Below are 9,435 nucleotides of genomic sequence, written 5' to 3'. Positions count from 1 at the left end.
TTGATTTATTATGGTATATCGATATATCTTATTATTTTTAATAGTGTCTGTCTTCAATAAAAGTCTATTGAAATAAATCGCTAAGCTTCAGCTGCCAGAAATTGATAAATCGTTTATAGGAGAGGTAGACAGCTTAGTGTCCTTGAAAACATACACACACAAAAAAGTAAGGAACTTCGATATAGCAACTAACAAATTCCTTTCAAACGCAAGCATATAACATTTATTTAACTCCAACTTGTTAAATATATCTAATTATTAATATATTCATCCGGTAATTGTAAATATATCGCTAAATGGAGACGAAATTGGTGTTAATAGTTAAAATTTGGGTGGTACTTGGCATAGTGGCGTTGAACTGGGGGAACTGGGATCGAGTTTTTGTCTTAACACCAGTGTGTCTTTGGACGTGGTAAGGGAAGGGTATACCGCTCTCTCGCTGTGACTTCATGTATGAGTGTCCTACCTAAACTAAGTCTATTAACATTTATTCACGATAAATAACATAAAGTGAAATAAGAACTTTTATAAGTGTCAGATTAGACCTTAAAAGTGACGTATTATACCGAGTATTTTGTGAAGAAGAAAAAAAAAACCTGTGGATGCCTACACGAAGATTAACCCCCTAGCGAAATGTTTTAAATTTATAAGTAAGTAAAGTTTGTAGTTTTAAGTATATTACAAATTAAGATAAAATGAACACTTTTTGAATTTTAATATTTAGTAAAAAACTTTCAAATGGAGTAATTTATTAAAGTTAAAGGCGAGGTTTAAAGAGGTGATGGTGGTTATATAGTGATGGTGGTTATATAGTGATGGTGGTGATATAGTGATGGTGGTTTATATGGTGGTTATATAGTGTTTGTTATATAGTGATGGTGGTATATAGTGATGATGGTTATATAGTGATGATGGTTATATAGTGATGGTGGTTATATAGTGATGGTGGTTATATAGTGATGATGGTTATATAGTGATGGTGGTTATATAGTGATGGTGGTTATATAGTGATGGTGGTTATATAGTGATGGTGGTTATATAGTGATGGTGGTTATATAGTGATGGTGGTTATATAGTGATGATGGTTATATAGTGATGGTGGTTTATATAGTGATGATGGTTATATAGTGATGGTGGTTATATAGTGATGGTGGTTATATAGTGATGGTGGTTATATAGTGATGATGGTTATATAGTGATGGTGGTTATATAGTAAGGTTATATAGTGATGGTGGTTATATAGTGATGGTTATATAGTGATGATGGTGATATAGTGATGGTGGTTATATAGTGGTGGTGGTTATATAGTGATGGTGGTCTATATTGATGGTGGTTATATAGTGATGGTGGTTATATAGTGATGATGGTTATATAGTGATGGTGGTTATATAGTGATGGTTATATAGTGATGGTGGTTATATAGTGATGGTGGTTATATAGTGATGGTGGTTATATAGTGATGGTGCTTATATATGTGATGGTGGTTATATAGTGATGGTGGTGATAAAGTGATGGTGGTTATATAGTGATGGTGGTTATATAGTGATGGTGGTTATATAGTGATGGTGTTATATAGTGATGGTGGTTATATAGTGATGGTGGTTATATAGTGATGGTGGTTATATAGTGATGGTGGTGATAAAGTGATGGTGGTTATATAAGTGATGGTGGTTATATAGTGATGGTGATTATATAGTGATGGTGGTTTATATAGTGATGGTGGTTATAGTGATGGTGGTTATATAGTGATGGTGGTTATATAGTGATGGTGGTTATATAGTGATGAGGGGTGATATAGTGATGGTGGTTATATAGTGATGGTGGTTATATAGTGATGGTGGTTATATAGTGATGATGGTTATATAGTGATGATGGTGATATAGTGATGGTGGTTATATAGTGGTGGTGGTTATATAGTGATGGTGGGTCTATATTGATGGTGGTTATATAGTGATGATGGTTTATATAGTGATGATGGTTATATAGTGATGGTGGTTATATAGTGATGGTTATATAGTGATGGTGGTTATATAGTGATGGTGGTTATATAGTGATGGTGGTTATATAGTGATGGTGCTTATGATGGTGGTTATAGTGATGGTGGTGATAAAGTGATGGTGGTTATATAGTGATGGTGGTTATATAGTGATGGTGGTGATATAGTGATGGTGGTGATATAGTGATGGTGGTGATATAGTGATGGTGGTGATAAAGGTGATGGTGGTTATATAGTGATGGTGGTGATATAGTGATGGTGGTTATATAGTGATGATGGTGATAAAGGTGATGGTGGTTATATAGTGATGTGGTTATATAGTGATGATGGTTATATAGTGATGGTGTTTATATAGTGATGGTGGTGATAAAGGTGATGGTGGTTATATAGTGATGGTGGTTATATAGTGATGGTGGTGATATAAGTGATGGTGGTTATATAGTGATGGTGGTTATATAGTGATGGTGGTTATATAGTGATGGTGGTTATATATAGTGATGGTGGTGATATAGTGATGGTGGTTATATAGTGATGGTGGTTAGATAGTGATGGTGGTTATATAGTGATGGTGGTTATATAGTGATGATGGTTGTATAGTGATGATGGTTATATAGTGATGGTGGTTATATAGTGATGGTGGTTATATAGTGATGATGGTTATATAGTGATGGTGGTTATATAGTGATGGTGGTTATATAGTGGTGGTGGTTATATAGTGATGGTGGGTCTATATTGATGGTGGTTATATAGTGATGGTGGTTATATAGTGATGATGGTTATATGTGATGGTGGTTATATAGATGGTTATATAGTATGGTGGTTATATAGTGATGGTGGTTATATAGTGATGGTGGTTATATAGTGATGGTGCTTATATAGTGATGGTTATATAGTATGGTGGTGATAAAGTGATGGTGGTTGTATAGTGATGGTTATAGTGATGGTGGTGTTAGTGGTGGTATAGTGATGGTGGATAGTGATGGTGGATAGGATGGTGGTTATATAGATGGTGGTATATAGTGATGGGGTATGTGATGGGATATAGTGATGGTGGTTATATAGTGATGGTGGTGATATAGTGATGGTGGTGATAAAGTGATGGTGGTTATATAGTGATGGTGGTTATATAGTGTGATGGTTATATAGTGATGGTGGTGATATAGTGATGGTGGTGATAAAGTGATGGTGGTTATATAGTGATGGTGGTTATATAGTGATGGTGGTGATAAAGTGATGATGGTTATATAGTGATGGTGGTTATATAGTGATGGTGGTATATAGTGATGGTGGTGATAAAGTGATGATGGTTATATAGTGATGGTGGTTATATAGTGATGGTGGTGATAAAGTGATGATGGTTATATAGTGATGGTGGTTATATAGTGATGGTGGTGATATAGTGATGGTGGTGATAAGTGATATATAGTGATGGTGGTTATATAGTGATGGTGGTGATAAAGTGATGGTGGTATAGTGATGGTGGTTATATAGTGATGGTGGTTATATAGTGATGGTGGGTCTATATTGATGGTGGTTATATAGTGATGGTGGTATAGTGATGATGGTTAATGATGGGATGGTGTGATGGTGGTTATATAGTGATGGTGGTTGTGATGGTGGTTATATAGTGATGGGTTATATAGTGATGGTGGTTATATAGTGATGGTGGTGATAAAGTGATGGTATATAGTGATGTGGTTTAGTGATGGTGGTGATATGTGATGGTGGTGATATAGTGATGGTGGTGATAAAGTGATGGTGATATAGTGATGGTGTGATAAAGGATGGTGGTTATATAGTGATGGTGGTTATAGTGATGGTGTTTATATAGTGATGGTGGTGATAAGTGATGGTGGTTATATAGTGATGGTGTTTTGGGTGGTTATATAGTGATGGTGGTGATAAAGGATGGTGGTTATATAGTGATGGTGGTTATATAGTGATGGTGGTTTATATAGTGATGGTGATAAAGTGATGGTGGTTATAGTGATGGTGGTTATATAGTGATGGTGGTTATATAGTGATGGTGGTGATTATATAGTGATGGTGGTTATATAGTGATGGTGGTTATATAGTGATGGTGGTGATATATAGTGATGGTGGTGATATAGTGATGGGTTATATAGTGATGGTGGTGATATAGTGATGGTGGTGATAAAGTGATGGTGGTGATATAGTGATGGTGGTGATATAGTGTTGGTGGTTATATAGTGATGGTGATATAGTGATGATGGTGATATAGTGATGGTGGTGATATAGTGAAGGTGGTGATATAGTGATGGTGGTGATATAGTGATGGTGGTGATATAGTGATGGTGGTGATATAGTGATGGTGGTTATATAGTGATGGTGATGATATAGTGATGATGGTGATGTTATAATGATGGTGATGATATAGTGATGGTGATGATATAGTGATGGTGATGATATAGTGGTGATGGTGATATAGTGATGATGGTTATATAGTGATGGTGGTTATATAGTGGTGGTGGTTATATAGTGATGGTGTTGATATAGTGATGGTGATGATATAGTGATGATGGTGATATAGTGATGATGGTTATATAGTGATGGTGGTTATATAGTGATGGTGGTGATATAGTGATGGTGGTGATATAGTGATGGTGGTGATATAGTGATGGTGTCGATGGTTATATAGTGATGATGGTGATGGTGGTTATATAGTGATGGGTGATATAATGGTGTTTATATAGTGATGGTGTTGATTGGTGTGGAGTTGATGGTGATATAGTGATCATGGTTATATAGTGATAAGAACATAAGAATGGAGGAAACTGCAGCGGGCCTATTGGCCCATACTGGGCAGTCCCATTTACACCCAACCCCTATTGCTCATATAAGCATCCAACCTGTGTTTGAAGCTATTCAGCGTATTCTAGTTAATGATGATATTTGGTAACTTGTTCCATTCACCCACTACTCTGTTACCAAACCAGTGTTTACCTATTTCGCGCCTAAATCTAAATTTGTCTAATTTAAAACCATTGTTGCGAGTTCGCTCCTGGTTGGATAGTTTGAGTACCTTTGTAATGTCCCCTTTGTTTAGCTCTGACTTCCATTTATACACCTCGATCATGTCGCCCCTCGCTCTACCTCTCTCGAGGGAGTGCAAGTTAAGATGCTTTAACCTGTCTCTGTACTCAAGGTTACTAATGCCCAGGATTAGTCTTGTCATTCTCCTCTGATTTCTTTCCAAGGATTCTATATCATTCTGTAATACGGTGATCAGAATTAAACTGCGTAATCCAAGTGAGGTCTCACAAAAGCAAGATGACCTCGCTAGTCTTGTAACTAACACTCCTTTGTATGAACCCAAGTACTTTATTAGCCTTATTACGAGCAAATGCACTTTGTTTACTTGGCTTAAGATTCCTACTTATCATTACTCCTAAATCTCTCTCGCAGTCGGATTTCTCAATAACATCATTGTTCATCTGGTTTCCCTGTTCACATATCCTATACTGAGTACTTTACATTTGTCCACATTGAATTTCATCTGCCATTTTTCAGACCATTCGAAAAATTTGTTTAGATCTTCCTGTAGTTTTACGGAGTCCTCGTCAGATTTAATTACACGTCCTATTTTAGTGTCATCAGCAAATTTACTTATGTTGCTGTCTATGCTGATATCTATGTCGTTTATGTATATAATAAATAATAATGGTCCAAGTACTGAGCCTTGGGGAATTCCACTAGTGACGCTGCTCCAATCGGATTTAGTGCAGTTAATGCTCACTCACTGTTTCCTGTCCTGTAACCACGCCCTAATCCATTTAAGGATGTCACCTTTGATGCCATGAGCTTCTACCTTTCTAATTTGTCTTTTGTGGGGGACTCTGTCGAAGGCTTTGCTAAAGTCGAGATATACCACATCATAATTGTGCCCCTCGTCCACCGATTCGAAAACTGATGAAAAGAATGTTAATAGATTAGTTAGACATGAACGCCCGCTTGTGAAGCCATGTTGGGAATCATTGATCAACTTGTGCTTTTCCAGGTGGTTTCGAATAGAGTTTGAAATGATTGCTTCCAGTAATTTGCCTACAATTGATGTTAGACTGATTGGTTGATAGTTAGAGGATAGTCTATCTCCCTTCTTGAAAATCGGTATTACATTCGCTATCCTCCAGGATTCTGGTACTACACCCGTTTTTAATGACATGTTAAACAACTTTGCTAAGAGCATACTAAGCTCTTCCTTACATTCCTTTAATACTGTGGTAAATATTTCATCGGGACCTGGTGACTTATTAGGCTTTAGTTTGTCTATTTGTGTACTAACATCGTTACTAGTCACTACTATCTCGCTTAGTTTGTTTTCTTCACTATCTCTGTATAGAGTCGGAGCCTCGGGTATCATGTTTAAATTTTCGGTGGTGAAAACCGTTGAAAAATATTTATTCAGATTCTTGCTTATTTCTCCGTCGTTATCAGTTAGCTGGCCGGTAACTGACTGTAATGGTCCAATATTTTGATACATTTGATAGAATCCCTTGGGGTTTGCCTTCGCCTCCCTTGCTACCTTCAGTTCATTATTCCTTTTTGATTTTCTTATCTCGGTCTTAACCCTACCGGCCAATACCTTAAAATAATCTCGGAGGTAAACTTCACCACAGTTTATTCTCCTACCTATAGCCTTCCTTTGTCCATTAATATTCTTTAAATAATTATTTATCCATTTAGGGTCATTATTGTTTGATCTGAGTTTTCTGTATGGTATGTTCTGCTTTTGTGCATTAAATAACTCGTTATTTAAATTGTCGTGGAAGTCGGCAACCTCAGATCTTGTGATCAGGCCATCCTCAACCGTCAGGTCTCCAGGTAAGGAGAGGTCGTCCTCTGTGGGCACATTGTGTGAGGTCACCTCATGTGAGGTCATGTAATTCACCCCCAAGCGTGATACCCCTTCTCTCAACTGCCTCTACAAACTATCCAAGTTTGCCCTTCTGAAATCTGGGACTTTAATGGAATTTTCCTTACGTCTGACTTGAAAATCTAACTGGAATCTAATTTCTTTGTGATTGCTGTTTGCATATTCGTTCCCTACCTCGACATTACTAATGAGGTTTTCTCTGTTTGACAGAACTAAATCGAGTATATTATTACCCCGTGTGGGTTCGGTTATATGTTGACTTAGGGAACAGTCCTGGATTGTTTCAAGAAAATCCTCTGATTCTGAGTTACCCGTAAGGTCAATCCAATCTATTTGGCTAAAGTTAAAGTCGCCTACTATACAGACTTTGTTGTGTATGGAAGCCCTGCGCATTTCATCCCAAATAAGTTGCTCATTAACTATATTAGGAGGTCTATATATTACTCCTGTGATTAATTTTTCCCTACCATCGATTAATTATATCCAAATTGTTTTTGTATTCCGTTCAGTTTTTATTTCCTTATTTATTTCACACTTCAGATTATCCCTGACATAGATTGCTACTCTGCCTCCATTCCTGGTCTGCCTATCGGTATGGAATAATTTGTAACCTGCAATTTGGAATTCGACCGGTAACTCACAGGTAACTCACGTGAGTTTAGGATTATCCATGTTTCAGTGAATGCTATTATATAATTTTTCGGTACATACCAACGCCCTGATTTCATCCATTTTGTTTCTCATACTTCTACTGTTTGCGTAGTATACATTTAAGTTAATGGTGTTCTGAGTCCTCCCCTTTACCCGTTTAGGTTTTAACTCCCTGTCTAATTTAGTTTTGTCATCATTCCTAACACTATTTCCCTGTAATCTTTCACTTTGTTTACCCCTCCCACTGCAGTTTCCTCTACCCCTGTGCCCATATGTTCCCCTAGCAGTTTAAAGACTTCGACATCTTTTGAACTGGCCTCTCGAGAGAGCCAGCCAGGGTTGCCACCTCATCCCTAGACAGGTGCACCCCATCCCTAGCATAAAGGTCCCTTCTGCCATAGAAGCTGTCCCAGTTGTCAATGAATGGAACGGATATTTACTTGCAATATCTGTCAAGACGGCCGTTGACACCAACTGCCCTGACAACCATTCATTGCCAACTTTCCTTCTAGGCAGGACACCACATATGATAGGGATCCCTCCCTTAGTCCTAATATGTTCTATAGCTGCCTTGAACTTATCAAGAAGCTCCTCGCTCCTACACCGGCCAATATCATTGCCTCCTGCACTGAGGCAGATAATGGGTTTGTTCCCATTACCAGATAAGATATTGTCTGTCCTGTCAACTGTATCCCCCATCCCAGCCCCTGGCAAACACACCCTCAACCTATTATAATGAGACATAACTCACAGAAGAAGATATTACATATAAGCAGGAAGTATAGAGAGTAGGAATGTATAGATAGGAAGGTTGGGTAGCGTGGCCGTATGTTATTTACTCAGCGTCAATACGCTTATCTTATCTCGTATGTCAATACACATATATTACGTTCTTAAAGGGACAACTTCTCAAACGCCTCTTCGATACAACAATTTATTATTTCACTTAATGACATGGACACATGAATATCACTATTATATCGGGGTACTAACACATTTTGTTTTACGTTACTCGACTCTGACTCTCGGACACACCTGAATGAATACACTTCCCACAGTAGGTAACTCACCCTAGAGATTGCTCTGACCATGACTCACCTGTACACCTGACGTAGGCCCAGTGGGTGTTGACTGGGCTCTCGTATGCGGGACTCTCCTTAGCTGGGGGCGTCGTGAAGTCTCCCCCCGACCTGAGGGGGACGGGACGAGCGTGACTCTGTGCCAGTGACCAGACTGACCTCTCAATGACCAACCTCTGAATGATAGTCGTATGAGAATCACCATGATAATCAGAATGATCGTGGCCGGGACTGTAGGGCCTTTATATGGGGTCGGCCCAGCCGGCTTTTGACCTCTAACCAATTAACACTAAACTGGTTAGGTCTGGGTAGCTGTGTGCAGGTGTGGTCATGCCCAGGTGTCTTGGTTAGGTGAGTTGTAAGTCAAGCCCCTGCTAATTCAAGACATTAGCGGCGAGGTCGGGTCCCTTGGGTCTTGGTGTGTGCCCACCTGGTATGTGGTGGTACCATGAGGTCTGTAGTGTACTCGCTGTTATATGTGACATAATTCTGGGCTGTAAGCTTTGGTCTGACAATTAATCATTACACCTCCCGCCAAGACCAAAGCTTCATCACAGAGACTGATGTCACATATAGACATCAACATCACGTGTGGTATCAAAGATACTCCCTGGGGCGATAACATAGTCTCACATTTACAAACAACAATCTCATAGGTGTATGTTTTTCTACTGGCTCTAGTTTGATCTGACAAAGCTCACTATACTATTTTTATTTTTACCACAAAATGTTTTGTCCAGGTACCATACCTGGGAATAGCCAACAATTAAGGTTTTCGTACCTTCCTTGTCAGCCTTGTCCCTGACTATGCAAAC

At 38.5% G+C, this 9,435-nt stretch overlaps 1 protein-coding gene across 1 annotated transcript in view; it reads left to right on the top strand.

The window, feature by feature from the left end:
* Positions 1-416: 416 nt before the first annotated feature.
* Positions 417-9,435, top strand: part of LOC121880469 — a 112,395-nt gene continuing 103,376 nt past the window's right edge. Inside the window, exon 1 of the mRNA XM_042387664.1 lies at positions 417-650. The gene's annotated coding sequence lies outside the window, so the exon portion shown is untranslated. The remainder of the gene's footprint in view (positions 651-9,435) is intronic.

This window comes from Homarus americanus, unplaced genomic scaffold, assembly GCF_018991925.1.
Source record: "Homarus americanus isolate GMGI-L3 unplaced genomic scaffold, GMGI_Hamer_2.0 scaffold30867, whole genome shotgun sequence".
Taxonomy (NCBI): domain Eukaryota; kingdom Metazoa; phylum Arthropoda; class Malacostraca; order Decapoda; family Nephropidae; genus Homarus; species Homarus americanus.
The sequence above is the reverse complement of the archived record's forward strand: the minus strand, read 5'-3'. Positions and strand labels throughout refer to the sequence as shown.